Below are 14,505 nucleotides of genomic sequence, written 5' to 3' on the forward strand. Positions count from 1 at the left end.
ATTGAGACAAGTACACACTATAGAGGGATATGCTTTGTTAATATTTCACATCTGAGGTTTACAACCACTCTAAAAAAAATGCAGTGCAAAAAGCACTGGGCACTTGCTTAGTACAGTAACCAATAGCAGACAGTCAGCCTTAACTTCCTGGCGGTAATCCTGAGTGTAGCTCGGGGTTAATTTTAGTAAAAGGAGCGGTAACCCTGAGCAACACTGATTACACTGCAGCGATCCCTCGAGCCTTACCTTGTCCCACGATCCCGCGGGATCCTCCCGCTGTGTCCCCCAGCCATGTCCGCCGGCTGATGCCAGCATCTGTCTTCCGGGTTCTGTTCCCTGCGAGCGTTGGGACATACGGGGGGCTGAACTTGCGGGAGGTTCAAAAAAGTAAAAATTTTACATACACACAATACACTGTAATTATTATTTTTATACAGGATTTATATAGCTTTACAATATAAGGGAGACAGTACAATCACAATACATTTCAGTACAGAAGGAATATGAGGGCCCTGCTCGTGCCGCTTACAAGCTAAAGGAATGGGGAGGGTATTACATTCCTGTATCAAACCATTTCACCTAAATTTTGTCCCCAGTGCTTTGTCCAGTGCCCTGCCTGCACTTTTACCATTCTTTCAGCCTGGAAACTGAGAAATGTCCATGGAGTCCAAAAAGTGTCCCTTTAGGTCAAACGCGGTTTTAGACCAGCTAGAGAACAGCGATAGTGAATTAGCGTCACTTGCAGAATTGAGCGATAGTGATTCGTGGGAAATTCGTCATCAGACACTGAAAACGATTATGCGACTTTGCTCAGTGATGTGCGAACTTGGTGCTCTATTTCAAATTTCAGTGCTTTTGGTTTGATTACATTATTTAATTACATTTATTATTATATTATTATTTCTTATAATTATTTAGTATATTATGATTTATGATTTCGTGTTTCAAACTTTATCATGCCCGGGGTGTTTACTAGACTCTTGTTTGGACAGATTTAGTTGAGTTATTCCTAAGAATTACAGGCCTACAATATAAAACAACACATTTCCATGAAAAACAATGTACCGCTTTGACATTCAAAAATATTGATTAGTTAGACCGCCAGGGAGGTTAAGGCTTGGTTCACATACAGTATATGCATTTTGCGTTTGATCCTTTCTCCAGTGCTTTATGCAGTTTATTTTGCATTGTTTTTGATGCGTTTTTACCGCTTTTTTTTTGCTAAAGTGGAATTTTTTTTGTTGCTGGGCAGAATGAAAATGCAAAACGCGTCAAAAACGCACTACCATGCATTTCAGCAGCTTCTCCATTGAACTCTATTGTAGAAAAATTGCTGTTTTTTGCTTTTTACAAAAATGCAGCAGCTCAAAAAAGCATAGATGTGAACATGTTACATAGGAAACCATGTTAAATGGACTGTAGTGCGTTTCTGCAAAAAGCACAAAAAAATTGGTGTGAACGGAGCCTTAATGTATTGTTAAATTACGGAAACATTTATTATTAGTAATTCTACAAGTCTGAGTAGTTCATTTTCAAGCAATGTGTAAACCTTAGTAAAGGTTGTGATTTTAGGTGATTTCTCTAGATGTCACTATAGGTCTACACAACAGAGCACTTAGCTCTGCACAGCACTGCAGCTCTGTAGTTTGTATATGTGCGAGTGTGCGCTATAAAAATGTCAAATTAGATGTTTCACTGAAAGCCGGGAATCTGCTATTAGGAAGATAATCAAAAGAATGTAAGCTATGCACCAGTTCACATTTACAATATTATTAATGACTATTTACATAATTATTTTATCATTTCTTTGTTCAGCTATTGGTGTCATATGTTTTCAGAATAAAGGTGAGAGACATAAATTGAATGCTCAATCCATTTGCTGCTTAGCAGAGCAATATAACGAGTCATCATGTAATGATTATCGGCGTCATTTTTCGGATTAGGTTAGCATGTTATGTGACATTTGTACAATGATAACTTTACATTCTGTAGATGTTCTGTGACTAATAACACGATTTGTCAGTGTGCCAGGATCATTATGTTTCTAGTAGAGCAGCAAATGGAGAAAATTGGAACTCTAATTTTAGAAATAGTTCAATATAGTTTTTTTCTTTTATGATACAAGCTGATTTCTACGCGCATAAAGATGTATTTAAATATATTCCTGAATAGCCACAAAAGATATAAATCCACTTTGTGTGCACCAAATGCCTTTGCAAACCCAGTTATTAACTTGTGTAGCACCTTCTAGGTGGTGGTGCTAGATTAGTGTTTCCCACCCTTTTTGCAGTCAAGGTACCATTTAAATTAGGCACAATCTTATGGCATCCCATTCTAAAAAGTAAAAAACGAAACCAGTGGTGTTACATAACACAGAAACCTCCACACACGTAGGACATACAGCTTTACAGGTGATTTATTCTTCGAAAGCAAATACACCTTTGCACACTGATACTGATTAGTATTCCAATGTTCTTATTATCCCTTAGTTGCTCTCCCTCACTGCTGATGGAGGGGGAGAGGGGAGGGATAAACAAGGCACCTGTCATCCTCTTCATCAACTGATGACAACATTGGTTGTTAGAACTTTGGCGACTGGGAGGTTGTAATGGTGCACAATGAAAACCTGTGGCTTTGTGTAACTAAAATGTAGGCTTGATCCACCCGCTGGCTTACATAAAATTTTTAATCAATTTTAAGGGATTCTGCTTAGGCACGCCTGAAGAAACCTGAAGGCACCCTCGTTGAAAAAGGATGTGCTAGAGAGGTAATTTTGTGTGGCAGTAGTGAAGTGAACATGTCTGTTGAGTTTACTTCAGGTCACACTGGAGGGCTCTACAGGTCAGATCTCTGGCACCTTCCCCTGGTTCTGGAATGTTCCAGAAGATTCTAGAAGCTAGTGGGCGGAGGGGTGGAGACCAAGATCTGCATATTTATGGCAGTCTGACCAATCCCAGGCAAGAGGCCTGGCAGTGTGGCATTTTGGGGCTATAAATATGAGAGGGCCTAGCCAGCAGAGGGGTCTGGTGATCAGGTGGAAGATGGAGCGTGAGGCCTGGGAGGGGACCCCTGGGAAGTAGGGCTCTGCCTCATGGTGGGAGCTGAGGAGGAAGGAAGGAGAAGTAGCTAGAGAGAGGGAATTTTACCATGTAGTAAAACTTCTGTCACCACATATAGTGTGAATTGGCCTTTAACCACTTGCCTTCTGGGCACTTTTAGCCCCTTCCTGTCCAGGCAATTTTCAGCTTTCAGTGCTGTCGCACTTTGAATAAGAATTGCGCGGTCATGAAACACTGTACCCAAACTGAATTTTTATCATTTTTTGAGACAGATAGCGATTTCTTTTGGTGGTATTTGATCACCACTGGGTTTTTCTTTTTTTGCTAAACAAACTAAAAAAGAATGAAAATAAAAAAAAAAGTTTTTTCTTAGCTTCTGTTATAACATTTTGTAAATAAGTACTTTTTCTCCTTCACTGATATGCACTAATGAGGCTGCAGTGATGGACACTGATAGGCTGCACTGATGGGCACTGATGAGGAGGCACTGATGGGCATTGACAGGCATCACTGGTGGGCATTGATAGGCATCACTGATGAGCACTGAAAGGCAGCACTCATATATGGCACTGATAGGCGGCACTGACTGGCATTGATAGGCAGCACTGATTGAAACCATTAGGTGGCACTGATGGGCACTGACTGGCACTGATAGGCGGCACTGAAAGGCAGCTCAGATGGTTACTGATATGTGACATTTATTTTCCTACTGGAGGAACTGACAGTCTGCAGATACTGTATTTATATTTTGGATACAGTAGTGAGGGGTCAGAATCTCTATTATGTGTTTTTTTTTCTTCGCTGTCCATGTCCTCAAATGGTAGGTTTTTCCAACTTTTACAGCCAGAAGAGGAAATAACAGACAGACTCTCTATGGGGACAGTTTTCTCCTCATTTCCTGTCAAGGTGACATACTTAACAGGCTATAAGCAAACACCCACATTGGGAAACAAAAAAGCAATCAAAACCTGACATTGGTTGTGTTAGAGATTCTGTATATAACCCTATAGAACAGACAGTGCACTGTCCACATGTGCTTTTCTGCGGCTTCTCTGCTAACAGGAAACAGGAAATTTATTATAGAAAAATACATTGTGAGAGTTTTATTAAAACTGGTGCGCTCAGAATCTGGTGCAGCTGTGCATGGTAGCCAATCAGCTTCTAACTTCAGCTTGTTCAATTAAGCTTTGGCAATAAAACCTGGAAGCTGATTGGTTTCTATGCAGAGCTGCACCAGATTTTGCACTCCCAAGTTTTAGTAACTTAAAGGATAAGTTCACCTTTGGGAAGATGTTACATGTTCCACCCATTTTTAGGGTAGAACACGTAACATGTTCCAAATGCTGCAGCCGCACCTGCTGCCCCCCTCCCTCTGATAGATAATATAGGGAGAAGTCTCCCGTACTGTCAGATTTGAAAACAGAGCAGCCGTGCGGGGCTCCTCCCTAACTGCCACGTCATTCATTCATTTCCGTGAATGAATGAACTGCAACTTCCGACAGCCTTAGCGGCTGTGGGCTCGTAGTTTTCAATGAACAACCACAGCGCTGTGGAGCACTGTGGTAGTTCATCGAAGCTTCCTGTCAGAATATCTGCTTGGCTTTACATCCTGTACGGCAAGCAGATATTCTGACAGGTCTGCAGGAGACATGCATGGCATCTGTGACCTACGGATCGCTGGTGCAATGCTTTCCAGGCTCCTTTGGACAAAAAGAATAAATGCACATTTTTGTACCTGTGAAAAATGTGCATTTTTAATTTTTGCCAAAAAATGAACTTATCCTTTAACCATAGATTCAGCTACAAACTTATAAACACTGCCATCTACTGGTTGAAGAATATATCTCTACTGAAAACTGACACTGATGTAGTTATACAAAAATACATGAACATTGTATTCCAACAGGTTGTAATGCTAACTGGATCTTTAATTTGGAAAATGAACTTACACTTTGCAAACTGATCATGCTCTAGTCCTTTAAGAATATTATTTATGTCCCAGCATTGGTGCTTGTATAGATTTGAATAGGACAGCACTTTACACATGTAGTATATTCAATTCACAAACATACAACTATCTGAAAGCAAATTCCTGTTCATTTGGAATGCATTATCGTGTGTAGATGCTTTTCACTAGATTGGATTCTTGAAATGAACATTCTCAGCAACTTGGATGCATACACCAGCATTAGCCATGGTACAGATCCCAGAAGCAGAGTCTATGGATTCCTGTGGTTGAGATTGACAGCTGCTTACGGATAGCAATGGCTGCTGAGCCCATACACTCTAATGACAGGCTGTTGGTGGCTGCAGCTATTTATGCTGTTTGTACAGCCAGTGATCATTGTCAACAACCTGTCATTACAGTGTATGGCCCCATTGGCTGCTGCTATCCGCAAACAGCTGACAGTCCAAGTAACTGGAATCAGCATATTCCAGCTGCTAGGATTCGCACCATTGTTAAATACCTGTGTGAATGGTGTCTTAGTAAATCAGTCTCATGACAAAACCTTTGACATAACTGAGAAACCGTTTTCTTATTTGCAGCTTTCCAGAGTAATTCATATGAGGATTCTCATTAATTACCGGTTGCTTGACAGGTTTTGTTAGGTTAGGTACTGGCTAACTGCATGAGAGGTGTGCTAGAAGATATACCTCTGTGGCTTTAAACTCAGCTTAAATGCTGCAGTCTACAGTGTCATCTAGCCGTACTCTGTGTTTGCTAGCTCTGTCTCTGGAGTGGCTCCAGTAACTTTGCTCTAGGGTGCTCTGGAGTGTAGGCAAAAACTCACCTCCATCTCTATAAATTACTGACATCAAAACTGATTCAGATAATCTCTTCTCAGCTGCAGCCACCAAAGAGATACATACATACTGTAAATGCACAACTTTTTCTTGATACTTAGAAAAAAAAAGGTTTGTCCTTGTATTCATTGTTTTGTAAGAGTAACACTATATCGCCAAAAGTATTGGGACACCTGCCTTTACACATACAGTCCGTAGGGTTCAATATTGAGTTGGTCCACCCTTTACAGCTATAACAGCTTCAACTCTTCTGGGAAGGCTGTCCACAAGGTTTAGGAGTGTGTCTATGGGAATGTTTGACCATTCTTCTAGAAGTGCATTTGTGAGGTCAGGCACTGATGTCAGACGAAAAGGCCTGGCTCGCAGTCTCCGCTCTAATTCATCCCAAAGGTGTTCTATTGGGTTGAGGTCAGGACACTGTGCAAGCCAGTCAAGTTCCTCCACACCAAACTCACTCATCCATGTCTTTATGGACCTTGCTTTGTGCACTGGTGCGCAGTCATGTTGGAAAAGGAAGGGGTCATCCCCAAACTGTTCCCACAAAGTTGGAGCATGAAATTGTCCAAAATGTCTTGGTATGTTGACGCCTGAAGAGTTCCCTTCACTGGAACTAAGGGGCCAAGCCCAACCCCTGAAAAACAACCCCACACAATAATCCCACCTCCACCAAAGTTTACACTTGGCAGAATGTAGTCAGGCAAGTACCGTTCTTCTGGCAACCGCCAAACCCAGAAATGTCCATCGGCTTTCCAGACAGAAAAGTGTGATTTGTCACTCCAGAGAACACATCTAAACTGCTCTAGAGTCAAGTGGCAGTGTGTTTTACACCACTGCATCTAACAGTTTGCATTGCACTTGGTGATGTAAGGCTTGGATTCAGCTGCTCAACCATGGAAACCCATTCCATGAAGCTTTCTACGCGATGTTGTTGTACTAATCTGAAGGCCACATGAAATTTGGAAGTATTTAGCTATTGACTCTGCAAACAGTTGGCGACTTCTGCACACTGTGTGCTTCAGCATGCGCTGACCCCGCTCTGTCGTTTTACATGGCCTACCACTTAGTGGCTGAGTTGTTCACAGTTGCTTCCACTTTGTTATAATACCACTAACAGTTGCCTGTGGAATATTTAGTAGCAGGGGCGGACTGACAACTCATGGGGCCCCCGGGCAATAGGGGATCATGGGGCCCCTGTGTCCTTGCCCAAACTCAAAAAAGCCTATGAAAAAGGTACCAGGGGCATCTCATGGGGCAGTGCCCGAGTTTCTAAATGGTCAGTCCGCCCCTGTTTAGTAGCAAGGAAATTTCACAGATGGACTTATTGCACACGTTGCAACCTAACACGGTACCACGCTCAAATTCACTGAGCACCTGAGAGCGAATCATTCTTTCACAATTGTTTGTAGAAGCAATCTGCATGCCTAGGTGCTTGATTTTATACACCTGTGTCCATGGAGGGGATTGGAACACCAGAATCCAATGATTTGGAGGGATGTCCCCATACTTTTGGCAATATAGTGTATTTTGGAATATCTCTTGGTGGATATTCTTATACATTTAAAAGCTGTAAATATTCTACCATTTATCACTTCATAGATAAAATTGGTGGGGTAACAAATTCACATGAAAGTATAATAAAATAATCAAAAATAGTTGAAAGCATATTACAATAATCAAAAATAGATCCAGGAAAGTACATTGAAGTGATACATTAATTTATTAAATTATTAATTAAAACTAAATGTAATTACAATTAAAGAATTGCCATTAATCCACTTTTCAGACATTAGTTGTGCTAATACAAAATTAAAGTATATGTGAACCCTCACCTTAAAAAAACAACCTATTCAGTTTAAATTAGAAAGGAAAGGTGATTGCAGCCGTATTAGTGCACTTGCGACAGTACTGTCCGTGATACTTTTTTTATTTGCACTAACATTCAATTTTCAGGACAAACGTTCGGGGTATGTCCCCTTCTTAAAAGGTCCAAGCAGTGCTACTTCACAAAGTTTTAGGAGAATATTAAAAAAACAAAAAAACACAATCTCTGAGGGAAAATAAAAAAAGTATCTCAAAATGCGATTATTTAGGGGGTGATTCTTTTCTAAACCCACTGTATATGTGGGGCCAGTTTGCAGTGCAATTTGTAAGAGTCCGGTGCAATTTTGTTACCGGTTCAGGTGTGATTCCAATGCAAATTGTTACAGTGTATGGCATGGGAAATCACATCTGAACTGGGCTGAAAATCGTATTGGACTCTTTTTTAAATCACATTGCACCTGGCCCTCACATATGTGAACCAACTCCATAGAAAAGGATTTTGGTTCACGTGTCATGTGAATCAGATGCAGTTCAAAACAAATCCAATATGTCTATATGTGAACCAGGTCTTAAGGAAGTTGAAAAATAATAGACTTACTTCAGATTTATTCTCCTCTCTCTCCCTCCTCCTGACTGTACAGCATAGAGGTGTGGGAGGCAGGCGAGTAGAACTATAGTTAAGGTAGAGCAGGGGACCATCACTTGCCTATCTTTGAACTATGACTATACTGCCATGTATTGTGTTCTTGTTGTGCTATATGGTTGAGACTATTTCACAGAAGCTTAACTAAATTGTTCCTTGATGTGTGTTTAATGGGCCTTGGGTGCTCCCCTAGGAGGGGTTTGACCCCTGGCACGATTCTTGTTGTAACCTGGTGGCCCTATTACTTATTGTTGTTAATTACAATGTTCATATGGCTGGCGGCCTCGGTGACCATGCTCTGCATAGAATGTACCTTTTTCTTTTACCAACTAGTCTTTGGGGCTTAGGTCCCAAAGACAACGTAATTCTTTCTGTTCAGTTTGGAGTCCAAATATCACCTTTGCTAATGTACTATTTGGTGTGTCCTTATTCTTTACTCCTCCTTCCCTACCCCATATGGGAGGAGTACTGCACCCAGAGTGATATATGCCACCCCAAACTGACCCCGAACATGAGACCTTGTGTCCCATGTGTTCATGGGTTCATAATAATGCACTTGTTGCATCCTTGTTTATTATGGCTATTTGCTTGTCCTTCAGACTGGTTTCCTGGAGCATAGATTGGTATTTTTGTTTTTTTGGTCCTCTTTTTCTCCTCTGCATTCCTCTCCACTCTCTCCCCTCTTTCTTTGTCTATTTTATTGAACCTTTGGTGAGGAACGAGGATTTTCAAGATGCTCTCACTGGATATTAATTGACATGTAACTCTCATGCAACTAGTAAGGGCACTCTAACACTTATTTATGGGTTAATTTGTGACTACCTAGCGGAGCCCCTGCCCCTGTACTGTGCTCAGTGGGCACCCTTATCACAGGACAACTGGATACATGCTTGGCAGGCCACCTTGAAGTGCTCTCAGAACATTCAGGTATTAGAGAATTCTTATCAAGGTCTCACGCGCTGGTATTTTACCCCGGAATGCATAGCTAAGTATATTCTGGGATATAATCCACTCTGTTTTCAAGGGTGTAAAGAAGCAGGAAAAATGCTCCACATTTGGTGGTTCTGTCCGGTGGCCCATCACCTGTGGACTGGGGTATATATCATAATTTACTCAGTCAAGCACATAAATCTGAGGAAGAATCCAAGCGAAGCCCTTCCTCATAGACCATTACAGGATATCACTCGTAGATCTCAGACACTGGAAATCTCCGGTCCTTCACTTAGACAAAGTTAAGTCTAAGATCCAGGGCATTTTCGTTAATGGAAAGTTAACGGCAGGACAAACATGATAGGTTTATATCAATTTGGCAGCCTTGGCTCAACTACCAGCTGCTATCTAGATTCAATGCTCGGCTGGCCCACCTTTAGAGGGTATTTTTAACATCTACCCTTAGGACCTGCTGTCATGACGGGCCTGTAATCGAGATCCCCCATGGCGGGACCTTCCTACTCCTTTCTTCTTTACCTTAAAGTGGTTCTAAAGCCTTAAGGTTTGCATTCTATGCATTAAGGTGAAAAACCTTCTGTGCTGCAGCTCCCCCCCAGCTCCCTCCTTTTCCTTATCTAAGCCCAATCCAATCAAGCGACGTGCACGAGAGCAGCGGCTCTTGCCGCTGTCTCCCTCCTCAATGGGCAGATTGATAGATGTCAATCAAATTCTGTGATATGCTAGTGTGGTGATAGGCGGAGCCACCCACTCTGTGTCAATGGACGCAGACAGGGCGACTAGGGAGCAAGTGGCTTTCCATGGGGGGCACCAGCAAAAGAGAAGCAAACAGCATTGCACAAAGCAGGTAAGTATAGACATGTTTGTTATTTTAATTTTAATATGTGGTTTAATATCACTTTAATCATTCCCCTCCCCTTTTTGTCTTTCCTCCTTCTTTACCTCCAGTTTCCCCTGCTCTTGAGAGGACCTTTTTCTTGTTCCTGACATTGAGGCTCGCTTTTTGATGTGAAGCCACTGCTTTTTGACTTTTCACAGCCTGGCCTGAATTTTATGGTCCTACACCTGGGGAGCATTCCTGGAATGCAAAATTTTCTTTTTTTTATAGCATACTCATCTTGAGGACTTTGTCGGGACTGGGCCGCACACTTGTCAAGGCGATATACATATTGAGGCTTAGGCTTCACAGCATTAAAAGCAAATTTACCATAATGAAATGGACCATTGTCAGGCTCCGCCCAACGGGATCTCTAGTGGTCCACAGCACGGGGTTTCCCAGGACGCGGAATCTAAGTCCCAGTCTGCCTTTTCACCAGAGCCCCTGATGGTGGGGATGGACTTGGTGCAAGACCGGAACCAGGTCGCGTCCCTGGGCACCCCCGGCGGTGGCAGAGGGGTCCCGCTGAGGGTATGTGCCCGGGATGAGTCTGCTGTGAAGGGGATGACAGACCCCGATCCGAGCGGGATGGATGGGATGACAGATCCCGATCCGAGCGGGATGGATGGACGACTGCTAGGAGTGAGCAAGGTCAGACTAGCCGGGACGGTATCGTGCGGGCAGCATGGTACAGGGGGAGAAAGCGGAGAATGGTCGGGGTCACAAGCCAGGTTCAGCAGGTAGCGGGCAGCGTGGTACAGAGGGTCAGGCAGAGGGATGGTCAGGAACGAGCCGGGGTCAGAGCAGGAGAGGGTCAGCGTAATCAGAACAGGCAGAGTTTGGCAACAAGGAAACGTACTAGCAGGGACACAGGAACAGGAACAAGACCTTGCGGCACTTTGGAAATGCACAGGGCAGATTTAAATAGGGTTCCCTGTGTTTCCATTGGTGCGGCCGCGATTGCTACTGTGCATGCGCGGCCGCCGCCGCGATCTCTGTGTTCGCCGGCCAGGAAGAATCGGCGTTCTGCGCATGCGCGCGATGCCGAGCGGCCAGGATCCCTGACAACCATAATTATAATTTTGATATATTGCTGTCACTATGAGGACCCCTGCCTGGGTCTAAGTCTTTATATCACTTCATGGATACTGTCTTTATTGCTGCCTACACTCTTGTATGTTTGTCATTGACATATCAATAAAGCTCTTTTGGTACCAGAAAAATATTAGAATTACTGGAAGAATCACCAAAGGGAAAAAAGACTAAAGAAGGAAACTAATACAGACTTCCATATCTGGCCAGCTGCAGTTTTTTCTTTAAATCAGAACTAAACCCACTGATTTAACAGTTTCAAAAAACAGTTACATTCCAGGCATACTGGGATTTTTAACCACTTGCCGACCGCGCATAGCCGAAAGACGGCTTCACCGCGGCCGGCCAGTTCTGAGTGGACGTCATATGACATCCTCCCAGAACGCGCTCTCCTGCGCGCCCCAGGGGGCGCGCACCCGGCGATCTCCGTGATCGCTGTGTCCTACGGACACAGCTGATCACGTGATGTGGTGAAAGGCCGATCCCACCGGCCTTTTACCACGTGATCAGCGGTGTCCAATGACACGCTGATCACAGGAAAATGCAAGTGCCGGTTCTCGGCTGCACTTTCCTCACGCTGTCAGATCGTGAGGAAAGTACTGCCGAGAACCGGCAGTTGTCAGAGCGGGGATCGGCACCGATCATCAGGGCACTGATGATCAGTGCCCTGATGATCGGTGCCCAGCAGTGACCCCCGCAAGTTCCGATCAGCAGTGCGCCCACTAGCCCCGCCCACCCATTCCCAGCAGTGCCCCCACCTGTGCCCAGCAGTGCCCCCACCTGTGCCCAGCAGTGCCCCCACCTGTGCCACTCTGCAGTGCCACCTACCTGTGCCCAGAAGTGCCACCTACATGTGCCCAGCAGTGCCACCCACCTGTGCCCACCCACCTGTGCCCACCAGTGCCACCCACCTGTGCCCACCCACCAGTGCTGTCCACCAGTGCCACCCACCAGTGCTGCCAGTCAGTGCCACCAGTCAGTGCCCAGGGGTTGTGCCAGTCAGTGCCGCCAGTCAGTGCCCAGAAGTGATGCCAGTCAGTGCCGTCTATCAGTACCCATCATCAGTGTCACCTATCAGTGCCGCCTATCAGTGCTGCATATCAGTGCCGCCTATCCGTGACCCCTAATTAGTGCTGTCTATCAGTGCCGCCTATCCGTGCCACCTCATTAGTACTGCCTATCAGTGCCCTTTAGTGCTGCCTATCAGTGCCCATCAGTGCCGCCTATCAGTGCCCATCAGTGCCGCCTCATCAACGCAAATCAGTGAAGGAGAAAAAATACCTGTTTGAAAAATTTTATAAAAGAAACAAATAAACTTTTTTTTTTTTTTCAAATTTTTTGCACTTTTTTTAATTTATAGCGCAAAAAGTAAAGCACCCAGTGGCGATTAAATACCACCAAAAGAAAGCTCTATTTGTGAGAAAAAAATGATCAAAATTTCATATGGGTACAATGTTGCATGACCGCGCAATTGTCAATCAAAGTGCGGCAGCGCTGAAAGCTGAAAATTGGCCTGGTAAGGAAGGGGGTATAAGTGCCCGGTAGGCAAGTGGTTAACTGTCACGTTTGCTTGTGCTCTCAACCAAACTGTCAAATCATGAAAGCATTAAAGTGGAACTTAACCCTCCCATGTCCTTTTCAGCCAAGGAAGCTGCCATCTTAGCCTCAGTTTGATCTGCAGCTGCCATTGTGTTGCCATTATGTTGCACATGTGATCAATTATGAGACCAGCCATTAGATGATTTGACAGTTTGGCTGAGAACACAAGAAAATATGACAGCCTTCCTGGAATGTAACTGTTTTTTGAAAACATTATGGGTTTAGCTCCACTTTAAGGGCTAGTTCACACTAGATGCAGTCCAGTGTGGGTTTTTTGGCATCAAAAATGCATGCACAGTGTTTTCCAATGGCCCTTGTTCACACCAGTGCAGTCAGTTCCAGTCAGTTTCCGAAGCAGAAGAAAAGCAGAACTTGCTGCACTTTTTCTGCACAGAACCATACTGGAACATAGCAAACTGCATCAAAACTGCACCGGAAAGAAGTGTGGTGTGAACTATAAGCAAAAACGTATCTGGAATGCACCCAGAGTGCGATTTTGTGGTGTGAACTAGCCCTAAAACTGAATTCCAGGTTTGGCTATTTCTACTTGGACCAATTTAACTGTAAACCATACCTGGCTTATCCCTATGGAAGCTGGAAATCACTGCATTAGGCACTGCTAATTCAGTGACCTCCACTAGCTTACGGGTCCTGTGCCAAGCGGCTTCCCTGCTGCTTAGTGAAAACAGAAAGTAACCAAAGTCGGCCATAGACAGATTGAAATTTGGCAGATTTAGCAGGAACTGGACGAATTTCCATCCATCTATGGGCGGGCTTGTTATACTGAAGTCAACCTATCAGCAGTGATTATTGCATTCTGATGGCTGGGAATCTCATCACTGTCAGAAATACAATAGCTGCACGGGAGGGATTCCCTCATCAGTACTGTGTTGATGGGGGAGTCAAGCGATTTTCTTTCCTTTAACCTGTGGTTGAAGTGGGAAGGTGACGTTACAATCTTCATCTTGTCCAATCAGAGTACGTTTTGTACACATTGTGGAAATACAGTGTCCTGTGAATGGCTCTCCTGCCGAGTGAATGACCTCCTGTGTTCACAATGCACCAGGGCAGCCACTCGGCACGGGACTAGTAGAGGTCACTGGAGCAGCGGCATCCACTCCAATTACTTACAACTCCTAAGGGCATCCCACTGGTGCGTAACGGAAAATTGAATACTTACCTTTTTCTTTCTGGTGCTTCTCAATGGCAACATTAGGGTTGTCACCTCAACTGTTTAAAACCGAACACATATTAACTTCTTCCTGACCACCCTATAGCAGAACTACTGCTACAGGGCGGCAGGGCTGTGCAAAATCACGTATATGTATATATATATATGATTTTGTATTTCTGGTTAGTAGGCGTGTGCGTGCGCCGCCCTAGGCTGCTACAGCTGTCGATCACCGGGTCCTGGCTGGAGAATCACCACCGGCACCTGGTGATCGCCAAGTATCACTGACAGGGGAGAGGTCTGTATGTAAACAACACAGATCTCTCCCGTCAGCTCCAGCATGCTGCTTTGTATTGCTCTGCATAGCAGAGCAATACAAAACAGCATGCCTCCCTAGTAAAACTAACACACAGTTAACCCTTTGATCGCCCCAGATGTTAACCCCTTCCTGCCCAGTGTCATTAGTACAGTGTCAGTACTTTTTATTAGC

The sequence above is a fragment of the Staurois parvus genome, unplaced genomic scaffold (genome assembly GCF_062004578.1).
Source record: "Staurois parvus isolate SC_StPar_1 unplaced genomic scaffold, SC_StPar_1.0 ptg000840l, whole genome shotgun sequence".
NCBI lineage: Eukaryota > Metazoa > Chordata > Amphibia > Anura > Ranidae > Staurois > Staurois parvus.